Genomic DNA, 16,050 nt, shown 5'->3' on the forward strand with positions numbered 1-16,050 from the left:
TACCTGCCCTCTCTCTGTGTGACCCTCAGTACCTGCCCTCTCACTGTGTGACCCTCAGTACCTGCCCCCCACTCTGTCCCTCTCACTGTGTGACCCTCAGTACCTGCCCCCCACTCTGTCCCTCTCACTGTGTGACCCTCAGTACCTGCCCCCCACTCTGTCCCTCTCACTGTGTGACCCTCAGTACCTGCCCCCTCACTGTGTGACCCTCAGTACCTGCCCCCCCACTCTGTGTGACCCTCAGTACCTGCCCCCCCACGGTGTGACCCTCAGTACCTGCCCTCTCTCTGTGTGACCCTCAGTACCTGCCCCCCCACTCTGTGTGACCCTCAGTACCTGCCCCCTCACTGTGTGACCCTCAGTACCTGCCCCCCCACTCTGTGTGACCCTCAGTACCTGCCCCCCCACGGTGTGACCCTCAGTACCTGCCCCCCCACTCTGTGTGACCCTCAGTACCTGCCCCCACTCTGTGTGACCCTCAGTACCTGCCCCCCCACGGTGTGACCCTCAGTACCTGCCCCCCCACTCTGTGTGACCCTCAGTACCTGCCCCCTCACTGTGTGACTCTCAGTACCTGCCCCCTGCACGGTGTGACCCTCAGTACCTGCCCCCTCACTGTGTGACCCTCAGTACCTGCCCCCCCACTCTGTCCCCCTCACTGTGTGACCCTCAGTACCTGCCCCCCCCACTCTGTGTGACCCTCAGTACCTGCCCCCTCACTGTGTGACCCTCAGTACCTGCCCCCCCATTCTGTCCCTCTCACTGTGTGACCCTCAGTACCTGCCCTCCCACTCTGTCCCCCTCACTGTGTGACCCTCAGTACCTGCCCCCCACTCTGTCCCTCTCACTGTGTGACCCTCAGTACCTGCCCCCTGCACCGTGTGACATCACAGGAATTGGTTTGCTGAATTTCTTCCGGCCTGCTCCCAAGGCTTGTGCATCCAAATATAAATGGGGCACGGCACTCCAAATCCCAACCAGCTCCAAAAGAACTCCTTGCAGCAACGCAAATAAAATGCTGGAGGAACTCAGCAGGCCAGGCAGCATCCATGGAGATGAATAAACCGTCGATGTTGCAAGCTGAGACCGTGCCTCAGCCCGAAGGACTCCTTTCTCAGTGTGTTTTCGAGCCCCGAAGCAGTCTCACGATGATTACACCAGCATTCTTGTCCATGACTCATTCAATTTGTCAGCATTAGGGTCATGTACCTTGATGCCATGTTTCTGTCTAAATTCCTCTTACATGTCCTCATTATATCTTTAATCCTCAGACCCCTCAGCTCTCATCCTCTTAGTTATGATGCCCCTATAATGGGAAAATAATTTTGACTATCTACCCTGTCTGGAACGTAGATCTTGTTTTCCTCTACAAGTTTACCCCTCATCTTTTGTTCCAAGAGAAACAAGCCCGGCCCCTCTAATCTCTCCAATCTCTAATCTCTCTGAAATCCTCCAATCCAGACAATATCCTGATGAACTTCCTTTGCACCCTCTCAGCATAAACACGTGGTGCAAGCAGAACGGCACGTGATACTCGAAGTATGGTGTAATCAGTGTTTATAAAGATGGACCGTAACGTGCCAACTCTTATATATGGCCTCGACCTTTGAAAGCTCCTGTGCCACATCCCTTTTCCACTACCCTAATGATAAGTGTTGTCAGCTTTGGAGAACTATAGACTTGGACTCCCAGGTCTGCTTGCATTGGATTCTAGCCTCTGTAGTATCCAGAACATCGTCATGAAGCGATGCCACAAAACTGTGGCGTCCATTATTAAGGACCCCATCACCCAGGTCATGCCTTGTTCTGATTGCTACCATCGTGAAGGAGGTACAGAAGCCCGAAGGCACAGCTTCTTCCCCTCTCCCATCCGAATCTGAATGGACCTTGAATCCTTGGACACTACCTTTACTTATTTATTTATATTTTTGCACGACTTATTTAATGTAACTATATATGTAAATTTACTGTAATCCACATTTTTTCTATTATCCTGTATTGCTGCCACGAAGTTAACAAATTTCTCAACATATGCTGGTGATATTAAACCTGATTCTGATTTGCTTCCCTCTCAGCCACCCGAGTGCATGGTCGCACCGTGACGGAGATGCTCCCGCGCACGTGCCCTTCGTTGACGCGCAGGTGGAACTCTCTCCGACTGCACGTGGTGCTAATTTTAAAGCGTTGTGCAGTTTTCAGCCCGTGTAGAGACTTCCTGCCAGCCCAGCCGTCGAGCAAAATGAGCGGGAATGTCGTTTCTCTGGTGCCCCACAGTGCAGGCAAGCGCTTCCCACCCTCGCTGATGCCACGGACCATTAGAATTAACTGAGGGATCCATGGACCCCAGGCTGAGAATGTCAGCTGTATCCTTGACCCAACTTTGATCTCACAAAACATATCACTTCACACTTGTTGGGAGATACACCTTAATAATTATTATTATTTATTCACCACAATAATTATTATTTAATTATTTATTTATGGTTTTATATTGCTATATTTCTTCACTATTCTTGGTTGGTGCGGCTGTAATGAAACCCAATTTCCCTCGGGATCAATAAAGTATGTCTGTCTGTCTGAAAGTAGTTCACCCAAACATATTGATTATATCCATCTATTTCATATATTATTGAAAGCAGAGGTTGATCAGTCAGGGTGTCAAAGGTTATGGGGAGAATGGGATTGAGAGGGGTGATAAATCAGCCATTACTTTGTTTCTGTTCTGCACTATTTTTTATTTCTAGGTATTTCTTATTGTAATTTAGACAGAATACTTATACAAGAAACAAGTATTAGAATAAATAAGGAGAACAAAATGGTGAGGTAGTTTTCATGGGTTCATGGACCATTCAGAAATCTGATGGTGGAAGGGTAGAAACTGCTCCTGCAACGTTGACTGTGTGTCTCCAGCCTCCCGTACCTCCTCCCTGATGGGAGCAATGAGAGGAGAGCATGCCCAGGGTGGTGAGGGATCTTAATGATGGATACAACCTTCTCGAGGCATGGCCTGGTGAAGATGCCCTCGTGCCCATGACGGTGCTGGCTGAGTTTACAACCCCCGGCAGCTTTTTTTTTCACCCAGTCTTGTGCGTGGGTGCCTCCGTACATGAAAAGTCGGAACTACAATTAACCCATTCACTGCTGATCTGGAGGAGGCAGCGCTGAATGCCCGCAGTGGGAATGCAATCCGGGCTCCCTCACCAGGAGGGGATGTGTTTATAGAATAAAGCTGACTCCACAGTGGGAGCAGAGAAGACATCAAAGGCCTAGGGATCAGGGATGAGTGGGACAAGATCACTTGTACAAAGCACTTGGAATCCCCACAGGAATGAACAGAAACTGTGGTTATAAGGGACTTGTCCATGAAGAAGCTAATAATCAGAGTGTGGTTCTGACAGAGCTTTCTCAGAGGATGTCTGGTATTAACCCTGCTGTGACCTTTTCCCTGTGGATTATTTAATGACACAGTGCCGATATTTACAGATGCTGCTTTAATTTAGACAGTGACAGGTTGATGAGGGGTTGGACTGGACAAACTCTGCGTGCAGCCTCGAAGAGGAGGTCACCGCTGACGAAATGACAGACACACCGCCTGTCCAAACTCTAACTCAGCGGACATGTAGTGTTGCCTGGCGACACCAGTGGGGCAAGGCAGGGCCCGCTTGATCAGGACCCTGGCCATTTCCTCTACCGTCAGTGCCATGGCTAGGCTGGTCATTGTTCCACACGCACCAGCTCTGATATGTAGAGCTGCAAGGTAAGCACCCACACTGCTACAGACTACAGTAGGTGTACATGGACCAGAGCATTTCATAAAACTGTAACACATAGGAGCAGAATCAGACCACTCGGCCCATTGATCTGCGCTGCCGTTCCATCGTGCCTGATCCCTCTCAACCCCATTCTCCTGCCTTCTCCCCATAACCTTTGACACCCTGACGAACCAAGAACCTATCAATCTCTATTTTAAATATACTCAATGACTTAGCCTCCATAGCCGTCCGTGACACAGATTCACCACCCTCTGTCTAAAGAAATCCCTTCTTACCTGTTCAAAATGGATAACCCTCTTTTCTGAAGTTGTGTCCTCTGGTCCTAGGCTCCCCCACTCCACATCCACTCTGTCTAAGCTTTTCGATATTCAATAGTTTTCATTGAGATCTCTCCACATGCCTCGAAATTCCAGTGAGCACAGGCCAAGAGCCATCAAATGCTCCTCATACATTAACCCTTTCATTCCCAGAATCATTCTGTGACCCTCCTCTGAACCCTCTCCAATGCCAGCACAGCTTTTCTTAGATAAGGGGCCCAAAACTGCCCACCATACTCCAAGTAAGGTCTGACTAATGCCTTATAAAGCCTCAGCACTACATATTTGCTTTTTGAAATGAATGCTAACACCTGATTTGTCTTCCTTACCACCGACTCAATCTGTAAGTTAACCTTTAGGGAATCTGGTACAAGGATTCTCAAGTCCCTTTGCACCTCTGATTTTAAAGTTTCCCCCGTTTAGAAAATAGTCTGTCTTTATTCCTTCTACCAAAGTGCATGATCATAGACTTCCCTGTTCTATGTTCCATCTGCCCATTCTCCCAACCTGTCCAAGTCCATCTCCAGACTCCCTGCTTCCTCAATACTACCTGCCTTTCCACCTGTCTTTGTCTCATCTACAAACTTGGCCATAAACCATCAATTCTATCACCCAAATCATTGACATATAACGTGTATAAAGAAGCTGACCCAATTGTAGTGTATTTAGTATTTCAGTAATATTATATCTATATTGTTTGATTAAGCATTCTTTGTTTAAATAAGTCATTACTTAATTATACGTAAAAGTACATGAATGGGATATGTCATTCCACCACCATGTCGTACGTGCATGCCTCACTGAAGTAAAATGAAGTTGACAGATGTTTATCCCTGGTCCCATGCTTTTCTTTCAACTAGCTTTTGAAGTTACAAAACATAACACCAATACTGACTTCTGCAGAGCACTACTCATCACTGGCATCCAACCAGAATTGGCCGCCTTTATAGCTCCTTGCCTTCTGCTAGTCAGCCAATCTTCTACCCATGCAGTTATCTTTCTTCCATGGGCTCTAATCTTGCTAAGCAACCTCATGTGCAGCACCTTGTCAAAGGCCTTTTGAAAATCCAAGTAAACGACATCCACTGACCCTACCTTGTCTAACCTACCTGTTACTTACTCAAGGAATTCCAACAGATTTGTCGGGTAAGATTTTCTCCTTGGAAAACTACGCTGACTTTGGCCTATTTTGTCATATGCCTCCAAGTACCCCAAATCCTCATCCTTAATAATCGACTCCAGCACCTTCCCAACCACTGAAGTCAGGCTCACTGGCCTATAGTTTCATTTCTTCTGCCTCTTAAAGTGTGGAATGACATTGCAATTTTCTAGCTCTTTGGAACCATTCCAGAAACTAGAGATTCTTGAAAGAACGTTACTAACACCTCCACAATCTCCTCAGCCACCTCTTTCAGAACCTTGGGACGTACTCCATCTAATCCAGGTGACTTATCTAGCTTCAGACCTTTCAGCTCCCCAAGCACCTTCTGCTTAGTAATACTGTCCCCGACACAATCAAACTTCTGGCATACTGCTACAGTCTCCTACGCTGAAGACTGACACAAAATACTGATTCAGTTTGCCTGCTATTTCTCTGCAGCATCTTTTCCCAGCACTCCAGTATCCACCCTTGCCTCACTTTTACTCTTTATATATCTGCAAAAACATTTTTTATCCTCTTTAATATTTTTGGTTAGATTACCTTCATATTTAATCTTTTTATTTTCTCCTAATGGCTTATTTAGTTGCCTTTTGTTGATCTTAAGAGAGTTTCTAATTCATTTTTGCCATATTATATGCCCTTGCTTATGCTGTCTTTGACTTCCCTTGTCAGCCAAATTGCTCCATCCTCCCTCTAGAATATTTCTTCACCTTTGGGATGTATCTGTCCTGTACCTTCTGAATTGCCCCCAGATCCTCCAGCCATTGCTTTTCCGCAATCACCTTTACTGGTGTCCCCTTCCAATCAACTTCGGCAAGCTCTTCTTCCATGCCTCTGTGATTCCCTTTATTCCACTGTGATACAAATACATCTGACTTTAATTTCTCCCGCTCAAAATGCAGGCAAATTCTATCACTGTTTCCCAAGTGTAGCTTAAGCTCCGTAATCAAATCTGGTTCCCATTCCAGCATTGCCATTCCTCCAGTGGGCTCAACCTCTAGCTCATCTAAAAAGCCGTCTCGTAGGCATTCTACAAATTCCCTCTCTTAGGATTCAGCACCGACCTGATTTTCCCAATCTATCAAATTGTCCCTTTGACATGTCTTTTCTATTCCCCTTTGTAATTTATATCCCACATCCTGGCTACTGTTCAGGGACCAGTATGCAACTTCCATCAGGATCTTTTTACCCTGGCAGTTTCTTAACTCTACCCACAGGAATTCTACATCTTCTAATCCTGTGTCACCTTTTTCTAACGATTTGATTTCTTTTTTTTTACCAACAGAGCCACCATACTGCCTCTGTCTACTTGCCTGTCCTTTCAATACAAGGTGTATCCTTGGATATTCAGCTCCAATGCCTCCACAATGGGTCTACGATCTTCTTTCAGTCACATCTCAGTGATGCCCACAACGTCAGACCTGCCAATCTCTAACTGTGCGACAAGCTCATCTATCTTACTCTGAGCGCATTCAAGTATAACAACTTCAGTTCTGTATTCATCACACTTCTTAATTTTGCCCCCATGCTGCACTTCAACTCATCCCACTGACTGCGATTTTGCCCTATCATCTGCCCGTCCCTCCTCAGTCTGACTCTATGTACCAACTGCTCCACCCTCAGACCTATCACTCCGGTTCCCATCGCCCCACCAGTTTAGTTTAAACCTTTCCCAACAGCTCTGGCAGACCTGCTCACAAGGATATTGGTCCCCATTGGTTTCAGGTGTGACCTGAACTTTTTGCACAGGTCACATCATCCTCAAGAACAATCTCAATGATCTAGAAATCTGAACCCCTGTTCCCTGCACCACTTCAACATTTCATTCACCTGTACTGTCATCTTAATCTTGTCCTTGCTAATTAACCCTGGTTACTATTAACACAAGCGATCACTCGCTCCGCAGGCAAGTCCCTATGGACCTGCTCACTTTTTAAAACTGGTGTGCAAAGCCAACAAGGAACTGTTGCCAACTTGCTCGGCAATCTCAGACATGACCAACAAAGGTAACCAGAGAAGGGCTGTAAATTCAGTCATTATCACCTTCATCGTTCGAAGTACATTTATTGTCAAATTACATATATGAGACCATCTACTACCTTGAGATCAGCTTTCTTGCGGGCATTCACAGTAGAGCAAAGGAATACAGTGGAATCATTGAAGATCTACACACAAAGACTGACTGACAAACAACCAAAATGCAAAAGATGACAATCTGTGCGAATACAAAAAAAATAACAAATGAGTAACACTGACAATGTGACTGTAGTGTCCTTACGGGTGGGTCTGAAGGCTGTGGAATCAATTCAGAGTTGAGGTGAGTGAAGTTATCCGCGCTGGTTCAAGAGCCTGATGGTTGAGGGGTAATAACTGTTCCTGAATCTGTTTAAATGAGTGCACACAGGAGGATAGAGGGAATAGAGGGATAGAGGGATAGAGGGATTCTACTCACATCAGCCACTTCAGAGTGGAAAATAAACCTATGCCAATTTTCGTAGTGCCACAATCCCCACCTAACTGCCCCCACCCCCTGCGTCCCTGCACTGAAGGCAGCTGGGAGTAAGTGAACATCTTTCCTCCGTGTACACGGGCCTGTTGTTCCTGGAGTGAAGGCTTGCATTCTCACGACGTTCTTCAATGCAGCTGAAGATATCCCACGGTGCACTGCGGCCCACAAAGGGCCTCGGAGGAGCAGTCACTACTTTAATGCAGGATTTTGACAAAAGACTCCAGGAGTTAACCGATTCTGAAACTAGGTTTGTGATGTGCAGGTGGCACACAAGATCCGTGCCTTTGGCTCTTTTTTCGTATTTCAGAAGCCGGTGAGGGGTCCCCACTGTTTATGACACGAATGTTAGCACAGGGCCCGCTGCCGTGGGTCAGGATAGGTTCTAACTGGTGGCACTGATTAAAGACTGCCACTGCCTAATGGCGGTAAGGCACACAGGCAGAAGCATACTAAGTAAATCTGGGCACGTGCAGGTTCGGAAACAGGAGCTGGTGGGGAACGTCACTCCTCAATTCGTTGCTGAACGTAGAGAAAGAGGAACCAGCTTTTCAAACATTTCTCCGCACAGCTTGATCGACACGATGGAGGCGAGAGAATGTTCTCGCCTCAACTGGAGAGTCAGCCGACCACTCCGACTCTAGGGCAGCGGTATGAGGAGGTACTGCTAACACCCGCGTGGAGTGTCAAGGTGGACATTGTGCTGGGGAAATGATCTCACTTGTCACTATCAGCAATTATACCTGCCAACTACCACCCTCACCCCAAACACACACTGGCTGTCCATCTCTGTTAATCAGGGGTCAGTCCTCACTTTCCCTTACTCTGTCACACCTGCATTCACTTCCCTGAAACCCACCACAGCCTGCACACATGGTAGGAATAAACTCCTGACACACGACACCTCCCTCATCACCTTGTCTCTCTCTCTCTCTCCCCTTCTCTCTTTCTCTCCCCTTTCCTCTCTCCCTCTCTCTCCCCTCTCTCTCTCCCCTCTCTCTCTCTCTCCCCTCTCTCTCTCCCCTCTCTCTCTCCCCTCTCTCTCTCCCCTTCCCTCTCTCTCTCTCTCTCCCCTCTCTCTCTCCCCTTCTCTCTCTCTCTCTCTCTCTCTCTCTCTCTCTCTCTCTCTCTCTGTCTTTCTCTCGCTCCCTCGCTCCCTCATTTCTCTTTCTCTCTCTCTCCCTCGCTCCCTCATTTCGCTTTCTCTCTCTCTCTCAGAAGCAGCCCTAACCCAGGTAGTGTTTTGCATCACACACAAAATGCCGCAGGAACTCAGCATTAACGGAAGAAAGTGCAGTCGCTGTTTTGGGCCGAGCTTCCTCAGCAGGAGTTTTACATATGGCTTGAAGTCCAGTCTTTCAGAATGGCCAGCTCCATTTTCACCCTCACAGACGCTGCTGGGGTGCAGCTCCAAATACCAGCGCCTCAACACCACTGCAGGATGAGCAAAATACCCTTCCCCAAGCGGGGCAGTGGGAACTCAGGGGCCATTGAGCATTTCACCTTTACTGCAACAGTGCACCCTCCGGACAGTGAGTGATCGGACAGTGACGTTTGACTCTGTGGGAAAACACCATCGTGAGTCAGAAGGCTTCTCCTCCTTGCCTGAAGTACAGGCCGTTCTCCCCTCGTTAGTCTCATCAACTTTGGACATGATTCGGAGGTTGATTCCAGAGATAAGGCGGTTTACTTACGAGGACTATACTGGCTGGAATTCTGAAGAATGAGAGGAGATCTGAAAGAAAGGTAAAATATGGATAAAGCATTAAATTATGGAAGGGATAGGTAAAATAAAGGCAGGAAAATTGTTTCCACTATTAAGTCAGACTAGAACTTGGGGACATAGTCTCAAGATTCTGAGAAAAAAATTTTGGACAGGGATGAGAAGAAACTGCTTTTCTCAGTGGATCTGTGGAATTTTCTGCCCAGGGAAGTAACAGAGCCTGCCTCATTAAATATATCCAAGACACACTTAGTTAGAGAGTTGCTTAGCAGGGATTTAAGGGTTCTGGGGAAACGGCAGGCAGGAGGAACTGAGTCTGTGGACAGATCGACCATGATCTTGCTGAATGGAGGAGCAGGATCACTGGGGCAGCAGCCAGCTCCTGATCCGAGTTCTCTTCAGTCAGCTCAAGGCCCACACAACTGGAGAAGCAAGTCTTGCTCCATTTCACAGCCAATTACTGGCAAGCCACCTGGAAGTGGAAAGACAGGAAGTGAGGGACTACACAAGGGAAACAGTGGCTGATAGTTTGACTGCATGTCGGTCTATGGATTGGAAGGGGAATTTGAAGTCAGGCTTCATTCTGACATCCCCAAAATGCTTTGTGAGAGTTAAACATGGCTTTACATGGGTTACTGATTGGCGCACTTGCCCAAATAACATTACTGCAGGTCCGTCCAATCAGTAAACGGCTTGGAGCAGACCATGTCGTTGCCTGCGACAGGAAAGCATCGAAGGTATCGGAGTTGGTGCACAAAGTTGGCGTGCAGAGTCACCGTGGGTGATCGCCTTGGACGCTTCTCCTGTGATCACATCCCCATTGGACGCTGATAATGTAAGATGACGTAGGCCTGTTTCCCTTGCCTGGTGACACGACAGGCGGCGAGAGAGCTGCGTGGCCTCGGTGGTAACAAGGATTAGGTCTCAGGCCCTATGCTTGCCTGCTGCTGCAGTTCAGGAGAGGAGATGCTGGAGGCGGTGTAGCATGGTGTCCGTGCTTGTTTGGGGGGGGGGCTGGCCTCCCCCCCCCCAAGCGTGCGATCGATGGAATGACAAACTGGATTGCATGCGTGTTTTCGTTTGCAGACTGCTGGGAACTGCACTGTCAGTTTGTGAACATGTCACTCAGGGACTTGGGCTGTGTACGTATTTGCGTGACTGCGCGAGCGCTCACCGTCCTGAATGTGCTGTGTATGTTTTGCACCTTGGCCTCAGAGGAACGCCGTTTCGCTCGGCTGCATTCATGATCATTGAACTTGAATTTGATTTTGATCTTGATCAACATTAGGTACTTCTGCTACTGGTGAGGAAGCCCCTCAATTATAGTACCAGCATTACCACCGCAGAATGCCACCTGATTACCCACAGTGTGGGAATATAACTGAACAATACAGAATGTAAAGAATGAAAAGGCATTGTACAAATTATCCTTCTTCATATTTTTCATTATGAATAAGATAGATTTTGTTTAGAAAATATACCTAGGCTGATGTAACTGGAAGCTATTGCCACTGCATGAGTCACACACTTTTTCCCTTTCCCAGTACATTGGGCGGACAGGAATTTCAAAGCAATCTAGTGCTTAAGAGTTTTCATAAAATTAGCTGATTTTTTTTCACCCTTGGCTTTGCAAATACCTTGACAAATCCCCTTTATTCTCCTCTCTCCTTCACTTAAATATACAAACATCGCAAGATGCGATTTCAGCAGGAACCAAAGTTATCACTCTGTCGGGTGATATCCCTTATACTCGCACAGAAAGAACCAATTTACCTATTACTGGCTGGCTCAGCGAGACATGGCATAATCTTTACGGATTTGAAAGCTGACAGCTTTATGTTTGAAATGAAGTTGCTGTTGTCCAAAAAAAAGCAAGCCAGAAAATACGGGGAAACAACTGTGATTATCACCATGGTGATGGCTGTAATTGGGCTATTTTGTTAAAAAAATGAAAAAAAGAGAGAAAGAAACTATCAGCAGGCCCTCACATAAAGAAACCTGAAACCTAAGAGGGCAAATTGAGGCCTATGCTGACACTTCAGGCCCAGCAGGACATGAAATCATTTTCCCCCCAATGGCCTTCCTGGTTTTGACAAGCTCAATTCAATTTCTGAATTGTCAAAACTGATTAAGGTCTTTCAATTTCTCCAGCCCTTACCTCACCGAGACAGATTTCCCCCTTTCTGTTATACATGACAAATTTGTTTAAGGGCCTTTGGTTTCATGTCCTCTCCCTGAACAAGGAGCAGGTTATCGCCTGGGCTGTCAGGACAATATGTGTGGAGTCCGTGAGGTTTGCACTTTCGCTGGCTTCTATATCACACTAGTTTGAATATCACTGTTCCAGTGAAACTTTCAGTGTTAGACAGACAACGTTACCACCAGGATGGAGGTACAGAAGCATGAAGGCACGCACTTAGCGATTCAGAAACAGCTTCATCCCCTCTCCCACGAGCACTACCCCACTACTTTATTCCTCTTTTTGCACTACTTAATTAATTTAACTATATATTTACCGTAATTCACATTTTCTTTCTATTACTACGTGTTGCATTGTACCGATGCTGCTAAGTTAACACATTTGATGACATTTGCCGGTGATATCAAACCTGATCCTGATTCTTCTAACCAACAAAAACGGACTGTTTGTCCCACTCCTGTCAGGGAAGAGACATCCGCACCAGTATCAGCAGACTCGAAAACAGTGACTTCCCCAAGCCACCTCCACCCACGACCACTGCTTTATCGCAGTACAGACACTCGGGTACCCAGCATACTTTTATCTGCATACAATCAGTCCCTGTATATAAGCTAATGTTTCTGTTATATTTATTTATGCTGCATCATAAATAACAGTTGCAGCAGTGTGTACTGTCTACAAGACGCACTGCAACAAAACACCGAAGATCCTAAGGCAGCACCTTCCAGACCCACGACCACTACCATCGAGAAGGACGAGAACGGCAGGTACCTGGGAACACCACCGCTTGGAAATCCCCCTCCAAGCACTCACTGCCCTGACTTGGAAACATATCACCGTTCCTTCATTGTTGCTGGGTCAAAATCATGAAATTCCCTCCCTGACGGCACTGTGGGTGTACCTGCACCTCAGGGACTGCAGTGGTTCAAGCAGGCAGCTCATCACCACCTTCTCAAGGGCAACTAGGGATGGGCAATAAATGCTGGCTTAGCTGGCGGCACCCACATCCCGTAAATGAATAAATTTAAAAAATTTCAGATCTGGAGTAACAATCAGTTCATTCTCCTTTACTCTTGCGTACTGACGAATGACAATGAGTTGGAGCAGCCTGTCCACCAGTGCTTTATATCGTGAGATTGTCAATCTGCTCATTAAGGAGAGTTTAAAGGTAACGCACAGAGTGCACAGGGGATCTCTCCCTGTGCTTATGTCACCTCATTTATTGAGGGGGTGGCGTAAATAGCAGCAGGTCAGGTTAAAAACCAGGTTTCAGCTGTAAAATCATGTCACGGTCATCATTGTCGTTACGTGTCGTGGCACATGACGTAGGCAATCGTGGTTGCATGACCATGATTGTTCTTGGCAAATTTTTCTACAGAAGTGGTTTGCTATTGCCAACTTCTGGGCAGTGTCTTTAGGAGACGGGTGACCCCAACCATTATCAATACTCTTCAGAGATTGTCTGCCTCTGTCAGTGGTCGCACAACCAGGACCTGTGACCTGCACCGGCTGCTCATACGACCACCCACCACCTGCTCCCGGGGCTTCACGTGTCCCTGATCATGGGGCTGAGCAGGTGCTACACCTTGACCAAGGGTGACCTGCGGGCTAGTGGAGGGAGGGAGCGTCTTACACTTCCTTTGGTAGAGACGTATCTCCACCCCGCCACCCAAAACATCTGGGCAAATGTCTGATTAACTAGAAAATTGACTGGATTGTGATGCACACAGGAGATGGTGCAGATGCTAGAAATCCAGAGCAACTACACAAAACGGGGGAGGAACTCAGCAGATCAGGCTCCTTAAAGTCATGGAACACAACGGTACAGAAATGGGCTCTTTGGCCCTTCTAGTCCCTGCTGAGCCATTAATCTGCCTAGTCCCATCGACCTGACAGAGTCGTGAAGTTCCTAGTTGAAGAGAGTTGCACACTGCTTCAGCTGCTTGGCTGAGGCACCAGAGGGTCTTCGTAAGGAAACACACCCAGGGAAGGGCATTCTCCTGGGAGGTAAAAAGGGGAGAAGATTTAGAGCTGTCCGGACTCCTCAATCACCAAACTTGCCCGAGCACGAGGGAATGAAACTATCTTGTCGCTCTGTCCTACAACACAGTCGTTCACCAGTGCTCAGTCTCGTTGGTTCCTGGGATGGAAAGTGAAATCTAGTAGAGTGGGTCCACACCGTCAGGACTTTGGTGGAATAACAGATGATCATACATTGCTTATGATGGCCATGCCCAGGCTGGGGTATCTAGAACAGGGGGCATAATGAGGAACTCTGATTTCTGTGTCAATCCAACTGGGACATGGAGCATTGAACTTTACAGCACAATGCAGACCCCTTGGCCCACAATGTTGCGACGACCTTTTGGCCTACTCCAAGCTCAATCTAGCGCTGTTCTCCCACATAGTCCTCCATTTTCCTTTCATCCGTGTGCCTAGCACTCACTCCACAGGTCAGAGATCCTTCCTGCCCTCCTGGCCCCAATCAGGTGTGGAGACAATCTCAGCCCAGACTGCTGATAGAACACTTCCCTTCACAGATGCTTCCTGAACTGTCAAGTTCCTCCAGCATTGCACGTGGTGCTCCAGGTTCCAGTACCTGCAATCTCTTCGGCCTCCATAATGGGTAAAGTGCTTTCCAAGCTGGGTACCCCTTTGGACTTCACTCCTTCCCATAACACTCCACTCTAGACTTCCGGGTCGTGCTTTGGAAGAATGCCGAGAAGGCAGGAAGGAGTTAAAGTCTGCGAAAGGAAGGGTTTGGTATATTGCTTCGGGGCATCCCTCCACGGGAGAATGCATTACACAGACACCTGGACGTTACAGCCACTAAACAGCACACAGCTGGTCAGATCGCCTATAGGGTTACCTTTCTGTCAGCCCTTCGGCATACCTTATTCACATGTGCAAGGCTAAGTGCTTAGAACCATCCCCCCTCAAGAAAAACACTTGAGACCACAGTTAGTACTAGCCACTTTGATCAGAGTTAAGGAGTTAATTCTCCTCTTATCTGCTGGCAATGTAACAGAGACCTACTGGGATCCAGAAATCTGATGCAATCTCCTTTAGGGGGAAAAAAATGTTAATTAAAATACTCCTCATCTCGGATTAAAGATCCAACTCATTGAGGTGATCCAGTTTTAGATTAGCAATGCAGATGGCAAACTGCTTTGCCCCCTGGATTATGCGGGACAACTGAAGGATGGCGCCATTAGCCTCAGGACCCCGGCGAAGCGGGCAGTCAACTCCTGGAGGCGCCTGCCTGATGCGCAGAGACCCCTGCTGGAAAGATCGCATTGGTGCACGCCGCTCCAGGCTCAATCGCCATCATCAAAGCCCAGCCCTGCCAACGCACTCCGCGCCGAAACCCACACGGACAGAGATGTCGGAGCGAAGACTTTTATCCCACAGAGGACGTCGGAGGTCAATTTCTTACACAGAGAATGTTGGGTACGTGGAAGGCGCTGCCTGAGGTAGGTAAGCACGTGAGGGACTTTTGAGTGACTCTTTGATAGGCACTTGAATGAAAGTAAAATGGAGGGAAGGGAGTGGGTTAAAAGATCAGAACAACATCCTGGGCTGAAGGGCCTCTCCTGTTCTGTGCAGGACATCTCTTTGACATGATGTACTATGCTCATACGCACAGTGGCCACTTTATTAGGTACACCTGTTAATGCAAGTTTCTATCAGCCAATCATGCGGCAGAAACTCAATGCTTAAAAACATGCAGACATGGCCGAGAGGTTCAGCTGTTGAATAAACGTCAGAGTGGGGAAGAAATGTGATCCTTGTTGGTGCCAGATGGGGTGGTTTGAGTATCTCAAAAAACTGCTGATCTACTGGGATTTTCATGCCCAACAGTCTCTAGAGCAGGAGCTCACGACATTTTTAATGCTCTCGACCAAATACTGTGAAGTAAGAGGTCTGTGAATCCCAGGTCTAGAGTTTACGGAGAATGGTGCGATAAACAAAAAGCACCCAGTGAGCGGCAGTTCTGTGGGTGAAAGCACCTTCTTAATGAGAAGGGTCAGAGGGGAATGGCCGGACTGATTCAAGCCAACAGGAAGACGACAGAAACTCAAATAACAACATCTTACAACTGTGGTGTGCCTTGTTCGGTGGTCGCTGGCACTGTGAAGTGACACACCAAACCTCTACACCAGGCACGGAGTGGGGTGCTTATCTGCCGAGCTCTCCTTGGGCAAGTTTCAGCATTGTGATCATTCTGCTGCTGAGCTGGGGGTTAACATTGATATCAACAACAATGTGCATTAATATAGCTCCCTGAGCACTGAAAACACTTCACGGCATCTCACTGGATTGTAACCGGCCATAAAAGGCTGAGAAGGTGACATGAGGACTGGTGATT

Source organism: Hypanus sabinus, chromosome 18 (genome assembly GCF_030144855.1).
Source record: "Hypanus sabinus isolate sHypSab1 chromosome 18, sHypSab1.hap1, whole genome shotgun sequence".
Taxonomy (NCBI): domain Eukaryota; kingdom Metazoa; phylum Chordata; class Chondrichthyes; order Myliobatiformes; family Dasyatidae; genus Hypanus; species Hypanus sabinus.